Source organism: Entelurus aequoreus, linkage group LG08 (assembly GCF_033978785.1).
Source record: "Entelurus aequoreus isolate RoL-2023_Sb linkage group LG08, RoL_Eaeq_v1.1, whole genome shotgun sequence".
Taxonomy (NCBI): domain Eukaryota; kingdom Metazoa; phylum Chordata; class Actinopteri; order Syngnathiformes; family Syngnathidae; genus Entelurus; species Entelurus aequoreus.
In genome coordinates, this window is record NC_084738.1 from 80,465,762 (window position 1) to 80,481,595 (window position 15,834).

Genomic DNA, 15,834 nt, shown 5'->3' on the forward strand with positions numbered 1-15,834 from the left:
CAGATCTATCTGTTTATAAAGACTTAAACTTTTTTCTCCTCCTCCAAAATTTTTAAAGTGGAATATGCAATGTTTATTATTTGGAGCCCTAATATCCACCTAAAATTCCCCATTAAAGTGTTAAAAATAAGTCTTACATTATTTATTTATTTTTTACTTTCTATGTTTGAATCAATAGATCAACTTTACATATATCTAACAAATGTACAGTAAGTTTTAATTTATTTAAATGTTTTATGTTCCTTTTTGTCATAGAAATTTAATACACAAAATATGGAATATGTTCCCAAAAAAACATTTCAAAGTGGAATATTTGAGGTGAAGTAATTGGAGAATACTGCACACTAAAAAGTGCTGGGGTTGTTTTTGGTAATCCGATTTATGGGTTGCTAGTGTTGAGTTCAATTTTGGAGTTATTTTTATAAAGAGCAACCCATTTTCTGGGTTATAAGGGTATTACTTTAACTAAATTTCTGGGTTTTGAAAATGATGCACCATTTTTGGGTTGTTTTTCAATGAGTTAATTAAAAAGTAAATTTTTTTTAAGGGGATTTTATTATGGATTAATTTCATTAACATGATTTATAATCACACATTTTATGTACATGAAATGCGTCATTTACCTTTTAAATAGGTTTTATGGTGTTATGGCATTATGGTGTCCACAGGTGGCAGTATAACATTGGTTATGTAAGCACATGTGTCGGGATTTTAGAATTGGAGATGGGATTTATGGCTCTTTGAAGGAGCTGTTCCTTTCAAAGATTGACTAGTTACTATATATATATATATATATATATATATATATATATATTTATATATATATATATATTTATTTATTTTTTATTTATATTTTTATTTTTATTTATATTTTTATTTTTATTTTTATTTTTATTTTTACTTTTACTTTTACTTTTACTTTTATTTTTATTTTTATTTTTATTTTTATTTTTTATTTTCCAATATTTTACTACATAAACAATCACTGTTAGCAGTTATAAGATAAGACTTTGTCAGGACTTGGTCTTTGGCGAGGTTTGCTCTCCCGTGGTGCAAAAGAAATGGAACGGACGTGGCGTGCAGGTAAAGACATAGTTTAATTATAACTATAAACTACAAAGTACAAACAAAAGGGTACAAACAAAAGGCGCTCACAGCGGAGGTAAAAAAACTTCACTAGGAAAAAACAAAAGGCGCGCACAGTGGCGGAGAACTATGAACATTAAACAAACAAAAACTTACGTGACAAGAGATGAAACAAGAACTAACGTGACAAGGAACTGTGGACATGGCATGAATGGGTGATGTCGCCAGGACGAACAACAGAAACAGAAAAGCCTATATAGTGACATGAAAAGTGAAAACAGGTGCGTGACTAACTGTGAACAGGTGCGTGACATGACAATGTGAAAACGTGAGACAGGTGTGTGTGAGTCCAAACGTGGAACAGGTGAAACTAATGGTTGCTATGGTTACAAAACAAAACCAGGAAGTGAAACCAGGAACTAAGGAAGTGTCCAAAAAACAAAACAGCACATGGCCAAACAAAAACATGAACACAGACATGACAGAACCCCCCCCTTACGGACAGATCCCAGATGGCCAAAAACAAAAAACAGGATCAAGAGTCATGGGAGGGAGGGAGGGGGACATGGCGGTGGGTCGCCAGACCAGGTGTCCCCGAATCCACCGGGGCAGAGTCAGGTGGCGGCGGCGGGTAGACCGCCGCTGAACCTGACGAGGTGGGCGACCTGGGAATGGCCACATTCGTGGCAGACGAGGAGGTCGGCGCACCTGGCGTGGCGGACGCCCATGGAATGGCCACATCCTTGGCCGACGAGGAGGTGGGCGCGTTGTCGTGGCAGGCGGCGAAGCTTGGCGTGGTGCGTCAGGCGGCGAAGCTTGGCGTGGTGCGTCAGGCGGCGAAGCTTGGCGTGGGGGGTCTTGGCCTTGGCGTGGGTGGTCTTGGCCTTGGCGGTCTTGGTCTTGGCAGCATGGGTCATGGTCTTGGCAGCGTGGGTCATGGTCTTGGACTTGGCGTGGTTGGTCTTGGACTTGGCGTGGTTGGTCTTGGACTTGGCGTGGTTGGTCTTGGACTTGGACTTGGCGTGGTTGGTCTTGGTCTTGGACACTTGGCGGTTCTTGGTCACTTGGCGGGTCTTGGTCTTGGTCACTTGGCGGGTCTTGGTCACTTGGCGGGTCTTAGTCTTGGTCACTTGGCGGGTCTTGGTCACTTGGCGGGTCTTGGTCACTTGGCGGGTCTTGGTCACTTGGCGGGTCTTGGTCACTTGGCGGGTCTTGGTCTTGGCTTTGGTCGCGGCGTGGGGCAGCCACGGGCGGCACTTGGCGGCGTGGGGCAGCCACGGGCGGCACTTGGCGGCGTGGGGCAGCCACGGGCGGCACTTGGCGGCGTGGGGCAGCCACGGGCGGCACTTGGCGGCGTGGGGCAGCCACGGGCGGCGCTTGGCGGCGTGGGGCTGCGACGGGCGGCACTTGGCGTGGAGCAGGTACTGGCGGCGCTTGGCGTGGAGCAGGTACTGGTGGCGCTTGGCGTGGAGCAGGTACTGGTGGCGCTTGGCGTGGAGCTGGGCGTGGAGCAGGTGGATCTTGGCATGGTCGAAAAACTGGTGGTGGCGGCCGTGCTGGTGGCTGTGGCTTGGCAGGTCGAAAGACAGGTGGTGGGGGTCGTGCTGGAGGCTGTGGCTTGGCGTGACGAAAGACTGGTGGTGGGGGTCGTGCTGGTGGCTGTGGCTTGGCAGGTCGAAAGACAGGTGGTTGTGGTCGTGCTGGAGGCTGTGGCTTGGCGTGACGAAAGACTGGTGGTGGGGGTCGTGCTGGTGGCTGTGGCTTGGCAGGTCGAAAGACAGGTGGTGGTGGTCGTGCTGGAGGCTGTGGCTTGGCGTGACGATGCTGACCCACCCCACCTGAACAATTCCCAGCCCTAGCCCCCCCCTCAAGGAGCGGATCCCAGACGCGCTCCCCGCGGTCTGGAACCGTCTTTTGGGGTGGGCGGAGGGGGTTCAGGAGGAGGGCAGAATCCTCCCCTCTAAATTGTCCAAAAGGTCTTTCGTTCCCCCCCACCTGGGCTTTTGTGGGTGAAAAAAAAATTTCTGACTTGGGCGTGGCATGAGTCCTGGGGGGCGGGGCATGAAAATTGGGTGACTGTGATTGACAGGATCTGATTTCTAAAAACATGTCTTGGTAATATTTAATCATGGATTTAGAGTCTTTGGTTGGATGTGGCTGACAAGAAAAAGAGTTCAGGGGAAAAAAATCCATGACTTCACCCACTGGCAGCGGCGTGACGTCGTCCTGGGGAAGCCAGGCTGGCTGCAGCTCGTTTCCGCCCGGAGGGGGAGGAGCTTGCGGGAACAATGCGTCCTTTCCACTGCTTGTGGAAGCCCTCCCTGACGTCCCTCGTCGGGAGCGGCGCTTCCGGGACTGCGGTGACACAGCGCCATCCTCGGACCAAATGGAGTCTCTGTACTCCACGGAGGAGTAGCGCAGCGTTTCCTCGTCCATGGCGCGGAGGACCTCCCACGCTGCCTCGTCCAAAACGTCCAATTTTCTTGCGGGAGAACTATGAACATTAAACAAACAAAAACTTACGTGACAAGAGATGAAACAAGAACTAACGTGACAAGGAACTGTGGACATGGCATGAATGGGTGATGTCGCCAGGACGAACAACAGAAACAGAAAAGCCTATATAGTGACATGAAAAGTGAAAACAGGTGCGTGACTAACTGTGAACAGGTGCATGACATGACTGTGAAAACGTGAGACAGGTGTGTGTGAGTCCAAACGTGGAACAGGTGAAACTAATGGTTGCTATGGTTACAAAACAAAACCAGGAAGTGAAACCAGGAACTAAGGAAGTGTCCAAAAAACAAAACAGCACATGGCCAAACAAAAACATGAACACAGACATGACAGACTTGGAACGGAGTAATAACAATTTACACAACTATTACATTATGGCCTGGAATTTAATTTTTTGTTGTGTTTTCATTGTAAACTTTCCATAAGGCGGTGTCAGATTTTCATGCTTTAACAAATGTTTCCCAATGTTTCCCTTTACCTAAAAAAAACATATATATATATATATATATATATATATATATATATATATATATATATATATATATATATATATATATATATATATATATATATATACTACCGTTCAAAAGTTTGGGGTTACATTGAAATGTCCTTATTTTTAAAGGAAAAGCACTGTACTTTTCAATGAAGATAACTTTAAACTAGTCTTAACTTTAAACAAATACACTCTATACATTGCTAATGTGGTAAATGACTATTCTAGCTGCAAATGTCTGGTTTTTGGTGCATTATCTACATAGGTGTATAGAGGCCCATTTCCAGCAACTATCACTCCATTGTTCTAATGGTACAATGTATTTGCTCATTGGCTCAGAAGGCTAATTGATGATTAGAAAACCCTTGTGCAATTATGTTCACACATCTGAAAACAGTTTAGCTCGTTACAGGAGCTACAAAACTGACCTTCCTTTGAGCAGATTGAGTTTCTGGAGCATCACATTTGTGGGGTCAATTAAACGCTCAAAAAGGCCAGAAAAAGAGAACTTTCATCTGAAATTTGACAGTCTATTCTTGTTCTTACAAATTAAGGCTATTCCACAAAATTGTTTGGGTGACCCCAAACTTTTGAACGGTAGTGTATATACAGTATATATATACATATATATATATATATATATATATATATATATATATATATATATATATATATATATATATATATATATATATATATATATATATGTATATATGTATATATGTATATATATATATATATATATATATACATGTATATGTATATATATATATATATATATATATATATATATATATGTCTTTATACTGTATATATTTTTTATATATATATATACATATATATACACACATATATATATATATATATATATGTATATATACTGTATATATATATTTTTTATATATATATACATATATATACATATATATATATATATATATATACATATATATATATACAGTATATATATACATATATATATATATGTGTATGTATATATACTGTATATATATATATTTTTATATATATATACATATATATACACATATATATACATATACATATATATATACAGTATATATACATATATATGTGTATTAAATATATGTATATATATACTGTGTATATCTATATATATATATGTATATACATACTGTATATATATATATATTTTATATATATATATTTTATATATATATATATACACTGTATATATATATTTTATGTATATATATATATATATATATATATATATATATATATATATATATATATATATATATATATATATATATATATATATGTATATATATATTTTTTTTTAGGCCTGTCTCCGTAGAGTGATTTGCCCTGAAACTGGACTGAACGGGTTCACAGAGATTGTTAGATGCTGATTGTTCATTTAGCTGCTGTGCAACCATTTTTTCGAGGATTTTCGAGATAAAGGGTAGGTGGGACACCGCCCGATAGTTTACCATGAGGTCAGGATCGAGGTTTTATAAATGTGTTGGTTTTTATTATGTATATGGGCCTCTGTGTTTTAGTGTGTGTACACTGGAATTACTTTTATATATCAGGACAATTAACCCAACAAGTGGATTAAAGCAAATAAATAAAAACATTTAAAAGTAGAATGGATTGATGGATTGAAACTTGTATTAGTAGATTGCACAGTGAAGTACATATTCTGTACAATTGATCACTAAATGGTAACACCCCAATAAGTTTTTCAACTTGTTTAAGTAAGTCCACGTTAAAAGTAGAAATATACATATGTTTTGAAAGTGAATCCAAATGCTGCTATTTTTTCTTTGACTCTGACTCATTTATTAGTCCACTTGCCAGTCGGGTGACTCTTATATTTGCATGTGCATGAAAACGTCTCTCAAACCAAACATGAGGGGAGCCCTACAGGTAAAGAAAAAATCTACATTGGTTTTTAAAATGACAAATATCAAAATACTTTGATTTTTCAGTGTGGTGGAAAAAGTTTGGACACCCCTCATTTAGAAGGCTAAACATAAACATTTGATTTCATTCACAATTACTTTGCGAAAATTAATTTTCCACATCAGGCCCGGAAGCGATTTAACGGCGATAAAGGAGGGATCACGGTCAGGATTGGAACCCAGTCCCAACCCAGTGATGGAGCAGGAAGGGGCTGGGTAACATTTTTTTTATACAAAGCACCCTTAGTTGACATTTCCTGTTTTATGGCTATCATCGCCTCCTGGCTGGCTGCCACACCAGAAAAGCCAAAGAAAAAGCCACGATGCTAACGTGGGATGTTTCACCTTGAATCCCCCTCCTCCCCTTGTGTGTGTGTGTGTGTGTGTGTGTGTGTGTGTGTGTGTGTGTGTGTGTGTGTGTGTGTGTGTGTGTGTGTGTGTGTGTGTGTGTGTGTGTGTGTGAATGCTCTGTATGAATAATAAATGTGAGCTGATAAAAGAATACATTCGTCTCAGGCTTTTTCTCCCCTCAGATTAGTTGCCCCAAACACTTTGGAACTTAATTATTTAAAATGCATCACATTTTCATTTTCTTTCTTTTTATTTATTTTGTTTTATTTTTTATTTTTTTGCTAAGCGCGGCCCCAAAGTCATCCTTCAGCCGGGGGAATTTGGGGAAGGAGATGAAATATTCAGCACCTCAATTATTATTTTTCACACAAATGTGCGCATTGAAATGAGCTTTTTAAGGCCGACTCATTATTAATTAATCATTTTACACCCCCCCCCCTCCCCTCCTTTAATGTTTCATCAACTTGGCTCAAAAACCTCATTTAGTCTCCAAAATATAAACATTTATAACAACTAAATGACACTATTCTATACAAAGTGTTTTAAACGCCTTACAAACAAATTCTAAAATAACTATTAAAAAACAAAAACATAAAAAAGTGGAATTTAAAAAATGTAATTTAGCAACACAAAGCTGCTTTTCTTTTCTTTAAAGCTGTCATTGTTGAAAAAATAATAATGAATCAAAATCATTGTTGTGAATTATTGACCTTTTTGGGTCTCTATCAATTTTATTGGGATTTTTTTTTTAATATAGTCATTGCTCAAAAAATAATAATGAATTAAAATCAATGTTGTTATGAATGATTGACATATTTAAGGCTCCAATTATTTCACATCAAATATTACACTTTGAAATACTTTTTGATGAAATATTGCGTATTTTGTGTTCATGCCATAAAAAACTAAGTTTTCTTTGACAAAAAGGCATAAAACAAACCAAAAAAAAAACATACAAAATTAATAACTTGAGCATTGAAATAAAAATAATAAAATAAAAACTTGCATGACTTTTTTTTAAAACACTTTTAGGAGAGGAACCCATAACAATTTTAGTGGATTTTTTTAAAACTTGCATTGCTCAAAAAATAATATTGAATCAAAATCAATGTTATGAATTATTGATTTATTTAAGGCTCCAATTATTTCACATCAAATATTACACTTTGAAATACTTTTTGATAAAATATTGTGTATTTTGTGTTTTCTTTGACGAAAAGGCATAAAAAAAACAAAAAAAACAATTAAAAACTTATAATCCATGGATAAACTCTAAGTTGATCTCAACACTTAAGCATTGAAATAAAAAAAACAAAAAAACTGTCAGTGCTCAAAAAATAATAATGAATCAAAATCAATGTTATGAATTATTGATCTATTTAAAGCTCTAATTACTTCACATCAAATATTACACTTTAAAATACTTTAAGCTAAAATATTGCGTATATATATGTCTGCCATGTAAAAAACTAATTTTCTTGGACATAAAGTGCATAAAACAAACAAAAAAAACATGAATAATTAAAAACTTATAATTGACGGATAGCTCTGAAGTTGATCTCGACACTTAAGCGTTGAAATAAAAATAAAAAAAATAAAAATAAGACTTATTTTTAAAAATCATGAAAAATGTAAAACTTATAATCGACGGAAAGATCTGAAGATGATCTAACATGCTATATATGCCTCATGCTAACATGCTATATATGCTAACATGCTATATATGCCTCATGCTAACATGCTATGTATGCCTCATGCTAACATGCTATATATGCTAACATGCTATATAGGCCTCATGCTAACATGCTATATATGCTAACATGCTATATATGCCTCATGCTAACATGCTATATATGCTTACATGCTATATATGCCTCATGCTAACATGCTATATATGATAACATGCTATATATGCCTCATGCTAACATGCTATATATGCTATCATGCTATATATGCCTCATGCTAACATGCTATATATGCTAACATGCTATATATGCCTCATGCTAACATGCTATATATGCTGACACTCTATATATGCCTCATGCTAACATGCTATATATGCTAACATGCTAACATGCTATATATGCCTCATGCTAACATGTTATATATGCCTCATGCTAACATGCTATATATGCTAACATACTATATATGCTAACATGCTATATATGCCTCATGCTAACATGCTATATATGCTAACATGCTGTATATGCCTCATGCTAACATGCTATATATGCCTCATGCTAACATGCTATATATGCCTCATGCTAACATGCTATATATGCTAACATGCTATATATGCCTCATGCTAACATGCTATATATGCTAACATGCTAACATGCTATATATGCCTCATGCTAACATGCTATATATGCCTCATGCTAACATGCTATATATGCTAACATGCTATATATGCTAACATGCTATATATGCCTCATGCTAACATGCTATATATGCCTCATGCTAACATGCTATATATGCCTCATGCTAACATGCTATATATGCTAACATGCTAACATGCTATACATGCCTCATGCTAACATGCTATATATGCCTCATGCTAACATGCTATGTATGCTAACATGCTATATATGCCTCATGCTAACATGCTATATATGCTAAAATGCTATGTATGCCTCATGCTAACATGCTATATATGCTAACTTGCTATATATGCTAATTTAACCAGACAGTTCAGAAAAGCTCAGCAACTTTGCGTTTCTCGTTTCCGTGGCGATGTTGCACTTACTGTACCTCCATCATCCATTTTTTTCCTTTCTTTGCTACAGTATCCTCATCAATCGCCGCCCACTCCCACTCCCACTCCCACTCCCACTCTCACTCCCACTCCCACCCCCCGCCCTGTCTGCCGTTAGCGTTCCATGATTTAATGTCACGTTTAATTGTGGCCCCTCACTTCTTGCGCTCATTAAAGTGTGTTATGAGCCTGTTAGGCTGTTACAGTTCATGCATCCTGATGGGTATGCAAATGAGTATGTTAATGAGCATGCAAATGAGCATGCAAATGAGCATGCACTGTGATGAGTGTGTTTGTGCGTGGTTATTCCCAGGAGAGAGCGCGCGTGTCACCATTGTACAGCAGCCCTGACGTGGAAGTGCCATGTTAGCTACATGCTAACACTACGTTTTATCAGTAGCATCATGCTAGGTTAGCATATTCACCGAACAGAAACAAAATGATCAAACTCACAACGTCCACGACAGTTGGCAGAGATCCAGGCTGCATTTTAAGTTGTGTTGCAAAGCCTTTCTAAAAAAAATTTTTTTCTAGATAGCGCTGTTAGCTACATGCTAACGTTACATTTTAAAAGCAGCATCATGCTCGGTTAGCATTTTCACTGAACAGAAACAAAATGATCGAACTCACTGCTTCCGCGATAGTTTGCATAGATCCAGGCTGCATTTTAAGATGTGTAGTGAAGCCTTTTATTTTTCCACAAAATGCTATATTAGCTACATGCTAACATTACATTTTAACGGGAGCATCATGCTACGTTTAAATATATACACTGAATAAAAACAGAATGATTGAACTAACAGCGTCCACGATAGATGGCAGAGATCCAGGCTGCATTTTAAGATGTGTAACAAAGCCTTTTATTTTTCTATAAAGTGCCAGGTTAGCTACATGCTAACATTACATTCAATGGCAGCATCATGCTACGTTTAAATACATACACTGAAGGAAAACAAAATTATCAAACTCACAATGTCCACAATAGTTGGCAGAGATCCAGGCTGCATTTGAAGATGTGTAGTGAAGCCTTTTATTTGTATATAAAGTGCCATGTTAGCTAAATGCTAACATTACCTTTTAACGGCAGCATCATGCTCGGTTAGCATACTCACTGAACAGAAACAAAATGATCGAACTAACAGCATCCACAATAGTTGGCAGAGATCCAGGCTGCCTTTTAAGATGTGTAGCGAAGCCTTTTATTTTTCTAAAAAGTGCCACATTAGCTACATGCTAACATCACATTTCAACGGCAGCATCATGCTACGTTTAAATACACGCTGAAGAAAAAGAGTTTGATCAAACTCACAGCGTCCACAATAGATGGCAGAGATCCAGGTTGCATTTTAAGATGTGCAGCAAAGCCTTTTATTTTTCTATAAAGTGCCACGTTAGCTACATGCTAACATCACATTTCAACGGCAGCATCATGCTACGTTTAAATATACATTGAAGAAAAACAAAATTATCAAACTCACAGCGTCCACAATAGTTGGCAGAGATCCAGGCTGCCTTTTAAAATGTGTAGCGAAGCCTTTTATTTTTCTACAAAGTGCTATATTAGCTACATGCTAACATTACCTTTTAACGGGAGCATCATGCTCAGTTAGCATATTCACTAAGCAGAAACAAAATGATCGAACTAACAGCGTCCACGATAGTTGGCAGAGATCCAGGCTGCATTTTAAGATGTGTAGCGAAGCCTTTTATTTTTCTACAAGTGATATGTTAGCTACATGCTAACATTACCTTTTAACGGCAGTATCATGCTTGGTTAGCATTTTCACTGAACAGAAACAAAATGATCAAACTCACTGCTTCCGCGGTAGTTTGCATAGATCTAGGCTGCATTTTAAGATGTGTAGCGAAGCTTTTTATTTTTCTAAAAAGTGCTGTGTTAGCTACATGCTAACATTACATTTTACCGGGAGCGTCACGCTCGGTTAGCATACTCAGTAAACAGAAACAAAATGATCAAACTAACAGCGTCCACCATAGTTGGCAGAGATCCAGGCTGCATTTTAAGATGTGTAGTGAAGCCTTTTATTTTTCTACAAAGTGCTATATTAGCTACATGCTAACATTACCTTTTAACGGGAGCATCGTGCTCGGCTAGCATACACACTGACGTAAAACAAAATGATCAAACTCACAACGTCCACAATAGTTGGCAGAGATCCAGGCTGCATTTTAAGATGTGTAGCGAAGCCTTTTCCCCTATGAAGTGTCATGTTAGCTACATGCTAACACTACATTTTAACAGCAACATCATGCTAGGTTAGCATATTCACTGACAAAAAACAAAATGATCAAACTCACAGTGTCAATGACAGTTGGCAGAGATCCAGGCTGCATTTTAAGATGTGTAGCGAAGCCTTTAAAAAAAAAAATTTTTTTTTTTTTTTTTTTTTTGCAAAGTGTTGGCCGTTTAGGGGCAGTTCAGGGGTGAGGAGATGTTATCTTCATGACGTCATGAAGACACATGCTACAAAGTGCAAGCCTTTTCCTGCATGTCTGGAATGCGACAGGAAAAAGGCGCAGGATGCTTGCAGTCAGGAGGACATTATCCCCCCTGTGGGCCCCTCCACGCTGGGCCCACAGGCCCCAGTCATTACTCTGGCCCTGGGAGACAATAGTGGAGATATTCAAGCTGGGAGTGTGAATCATCCACACAGCAGGGGGGCGACGTGCTGCTGATGACTGCGTCCTGCAGACACAGCGGGGGGCGGGGCTTGTGGAAATGGCAAGAAAGGCAAAAAGATTGCGCCATATTCTAGAAATACTAATAAATAAAAACATTGTAATAAAATGGCAAACAGGTGAAATGTAAGGAGAAAAAGTTGCAATGTTAGCTTTAATGAAGTTTTTTTTTCTTTTTTGTAGCAGTAGTTGTTGAAAAAATAATAATGATTATAAATTATTGACCTATATAAGGCTCCAATTATCAAATATCACACTTTGAAATATTTTTTGGGGGAAATATTGTATATATTGTGTTTGCCATATCTAAAAATATTTAAAAAGGCATAAAACAAACAAAAAATATTTTTTTAAACAATAAAAACTTGACAAATGTTTCTGAAGTTGATCTAAAAACGTTAAGTTAAAAAAAATAAAAAAATAAAGTATTTTTTATTTTTTATGAATGGGACTCTTTTGGGTCCCCAACAGTTTTAGTAGGATTTTTATTTCAAAAAGTGTCATTGCTCAAAAAATAATAATGAATCAAAATCAATGTTATTATGAATTATTGACCTATTCAAGGCTCCACTTACTTCACATCAAATATTATTTGGAGGAAAATATTGTTTATATTGTGTTTGCCTTAAAAAAAGACATAAAACAAACAAAAAATATGTTTAAAAAAATTATGAAAACTTGACAAATATTTCTGATGTTGATCTAAAAACTTAAGCATTGAAAGTAAAAAAAAAATATATATATATTTTTTTTTTCAAAGAATTTTAGTAAGATTATTATTTCAAAAAGTGTCATTGCTAAAAAAAAATTATTAATCAAATTCAAAGATATTATGTATTATTGACCTATTTAAGGCTCCAATTACTTCACATCAAATGTTATTTTGGGGAAAATATTGGTTATATTGTGTTTGCCATAAAAAAAAACGTTTATAAAAAGGCACAAAACAAACAAAAAACATGTTTAAAAAAATAATTAAAAAACTTAAAAATATTTCTGAAGTTGATCTAAAAACTTGAGCATTGAAAGTAAAATTTTTTTTAAAAAATTACTTTTTATTTTTTAAGAATTTTAGTAGGATTTTTATTTCAAAAAGTGTCATTGCTCAAAAAATAATAATGAATCAAAGTCAAAGTTATTATGAATTATTGACCTATTGAAGGCTCCAATTACTTCACATCAAATATTACACTTTGAATCTTTTTTTGGGGGGAAATATTGTTTATTTTGTGTTTTACATATTTAAAAATGGCATAGAACAAACCAAAAACTGATTTGAAAAAAAACACAAAAAAAACTTGACAAATATTTCTGAAATTGACCTAAAAACTTAAGCGTTGAAACTAAAAAAAAAAAAAAAAAGAGAAAATATTACTTATTTTACCTTTTTATGTGAGTGGGACCCTTTTGGGTCCCCAAGAATTATAGTGTGATTTTTATTTCTAACAGTGTCATTGCTCTATAAATTAATAATTACTCAAATTCAATGTCGTTATGAATTATTGATCTATTTAAGAGTCTAATTACTTAACATCAAATATTCCACTTTAAAATATATTTAATTTATAGTTATTTGCTTAATTTTTTTAAACTCTGAATTTTTATATACAGTTTTTTTACTCAGAATATTTCTGCACCGTTTTTTTTTTTTTACACTGAATGTTTCTGCACTGTTTTTTTACACTTAATTTTTTTACGCTAAATTTGTACACACTGAATTTTTCTGCACTGATTTTTTACGATACATTTTTTTGCACCAAATTTTCAAACACTGAATTTTTATACACTGAATTTTTTTACACTGTTTTTTAGACACTGAATGTTTCTGCACTGATTTTTTTACACTGAATTTTTCTTCCCTCAATTTTTTGCACTGGATTTTTCTGCACCATTTTGTTTTACATTGAATGTTTCTGCACTGACTTTTTTCACAATAATTTTTTACACGCTGAATTTTTAAGCAAACATTTTCCTCATCATTTTTCATTCAATGAAGTTGTCAGCGGCATAGTTTTATGTAAAAAAAAAATTCTGTTCACAAAATTCTAATGCAAAAATATAAAAATTGGCGACAGATTTTTCCGCACTGAATTTTTTCACCGAGAATTTTTATACAATTTTTTTTTTTTTACCCTGAATTGTAAAACACGTAATTTTTAAACACACACATTTTGTTCACACAGTTTTATTCAATGAAATTGTCAGCATCATTTGATGTAAGAAAAAAAAATGACATTCACAAAATTAAAATGCAAAAACATGAAAATAAGAAAACAATATTTCTGCACTGAATTTCCACAGTAAAATTTTATACAAGGATTTTTCACACTGAATTTTTACAAACCGAATTTTTAAACACACACATTTTGCTCAGAAATTTAAATGTTTTAAATTGTCAGCATAATTTGATGTGAAACAATTTTTTTTTAATGGTTTTAAGTTTAAAATAGTTATATATTATTCTTATATCCCAAATAATATATTTGATCTACATCGTTATTGCAGGAGCTGCAATGTACACTATTTTGCCAAAAGTATTTGGCCACCCATCCAAATGATGAGAATCAGGTGTCCTAATTTCTACAAACATTTGTGAAAGAATGTGCCGCTCTCAGTGATTTCCAGCGTGGAACTGTCACAGGATGCCACCTGTGCAACAAATCCAGCCGTGAAATTTCCCCGCTCCTAAATATTCCAAAGTCAACTTTATTATAAGAAAAGTGAAGAGTTTTGGAACAACAGCAACTCAGCCAGCAAGTGGTAGGCCACGTAAACTGACAGAGAGGTCAGCATAGTGCAAAGACTTTCTGCACAGTCAGTTGCTGCAGAGCTCCAAACTTCATGTGACCTTCCAATTAGCCCACGTACAGTACGCAGAGAGAGTCATGGAATGGGTTTCCATGGCCGAGCAGCTGCATCTAAGCCATACATCACCAAGTCCAATGCAAAGCGTGGGATGCAGTGGTGTAAAGCACTTCTCTGGACTGATGAATCACGCTTTTCTATCTGGCAATCTGATGGAGCAGTCTGGGTTTGGAGGTTGCCAGGAGAACGCTACATTTCGGACTGCATTGTGCCGAGTGTGAAATTTGGTGGAGGAGGAATTATGGAGTGGGGTTGTTTTGCCAGGGAGTTGGGCTCGGCCCCTTAGTTCCAGTGAAAGGAACTTTGAATGCTCCAGGATACCAAAACATTTTGGACAATTCCATGGGATGGCACTTCAAGTTCATATGTGAGTAAAGGCAGGTGGCCAAATACTTTAGGCCAGGGGTGTCCAATTTGCGGCCCGCAGCTAATTGTTTACCGGCCCGCCACACATTCTGGAAATGCTATTGCAAAAATTAAAAAAACATTAAAAAAAGTGGAATGAGGTGAAATCTAACTAGAAAAAGTTGCAATGTTGACACAAAGCTGCCATGCAGGCTTTTTATTTATTTATGTTGTCTATCTTTCTTTTTTCTTTTTTTGCCATTGCTCCAAAAAAATCAAAAAATCAATCTTATAATGAATTATTGACCTATTCAAGGCTCCAATTATTTAAAATATTTCACTTTAAAATGTTTTATGTGGGAAATATCGCATATATTGTGTGGTTGCCATACAAAAACATCAACATTTTATTTGACAAAAGAGCATAAAACAAACAAAATAATAGTTCAAACGTAAAATGGACAGATATATCTGAAGTTGAGCTCGTAACTTAAGTGTTAAAAGTAAAAAAAAAACTAATAAAAATGTATCACTTTCTGAGTGGGGCACCTTTTGGATCCCAAATATATTTAATGTGATTTTATTTATCTTTTCACTGTGATTACTCAAAAATAATAATGAATTAAAATCAATGGTGTCCTGCATTATTGATATTTTTAAGGCTCTATTTTAAGGCTTCACATCAAACATTGCTTTCCAAAGGTTTTGGGCAGTGGGGGAAAATACTGCATATTTCAGTTTTATTATAAAAAACTAAGTTGCCTTGACAG